The 1,067-nt window shown below is 39.6% G+C and overlaps 1 non-coding gene across 1 annotated transcript; it reads right to left on the bottom strand.

Annotated features, from left to right (window-relative positions):
- Positions 1–625: 625 nt before the first annotated feature.
- On the bottom strand, positions 626–732 carry LOC141593864 (small nucleolar RNA R71). The gene has a single exon (XR_012521922.1). It is a non-coding gene; the product is annotated as a small nucleolar RNA R71 (small nucleolar RNA).
- Positions 733–1,067: the final 335 nt, after the last annotated feature.

Below are 1,067 nucleotides of genomic sequence, written 5' to 3'. Positions count from 1 at the left end.
TCCTCAAGGTTTGTTCTAATTGTTTTCGAGTTGTTTGATATTTTGCATGTCTAGAAGATCACAAGGTAACTTGTTACCCATTGACCACGAAATTGAAAGGACTTTGACAACCAATAGAAGACTTGCTAGAAATACTTTGAGAGGTATTGGTGAGGTTGTAGATATTCAACCGAATACTCTTGAGTTCATCAACCCTTTTTCAAGAGAAGGTGAGGAGAACCCAACACAAAATCAACCACACAATCAACCCACAATGCCTAAGTTTTCATCACATTCCGTACCAACCGAGGAGAACCTACCCAATGGTACTCCCACACCACAACACTTAACCGTAAATTTTATTGCAAAATCCGCATTTATCCAATTAGTCGAAAGAAGCCAATTTGGGGGGATGCCTAGTGAAGACCCTCATTATCACATGAAGACTTTTTGTGACTATTGTGATACGATTTCACAAACCGGAGTGACTCAAGACCAAATTAGTTGGGTCTTATTTCCTTTTTCTCTAATTGGTACCGCGAAACAATGGTTAAAGAGCCTTGATAAGGCTACTCTTGGAATTGACTATTGGAAGACGTTGGCTCTAGCTTTCTACAAAAAGTTCTACCCTCCGGAAAAGACTAACATGTTAAGAGCCCAAATCACGGGTTTTAAGCAAAGGGACGAAGAATCTTTTTATTAAGCTTGGGAGCGATACAAAGGAACTTGTCGCTCATGTCCTCATCATGGACTTAGCGAGTGGTTCTTGGTACAACAATTTTGGAATGGTCTTTATGAAGACTCCCGAAACATTCTCACATGGTATCAAATGGTATGTTCAGCGAAGTTGATGATAATCAAACTTGGAACAAGATTAAGGAAATGGCTGTCCATAATTCACAATATAGTAGACCTCACAAGGCTACTAGAGGAGGAAAGCATGAAGTGGACTCTATTACTCAATTGGGTGCTCAACTTAGTGCTCATATTGATACCATTAACTTGAAGTTTGAAAAGGCTATGTCTAAGCTTGAAGAAGCCTCAAAATCACCAAAGCAACATGTTAATGCCATGGTAGCATCTTCATC

Source organism: Silene latifolia, chromosome 7 (genome assembly GCF_048544455.1).
Source record: "Silene latifolia isolate original U9 population chromosome 7, ASM4854445v1, whole genome shotgun sequence".
NCBI classification, from domain to species: Eukaryota; Viridiplantae; Streptophyta; class Magnoliopsida; order Caryophyllales; family Caryophyllaceae; genus Silene; species Silene latifolia.
This window is presented reverse-complemented; position numbering and strand designations above follow the sequence as displayed.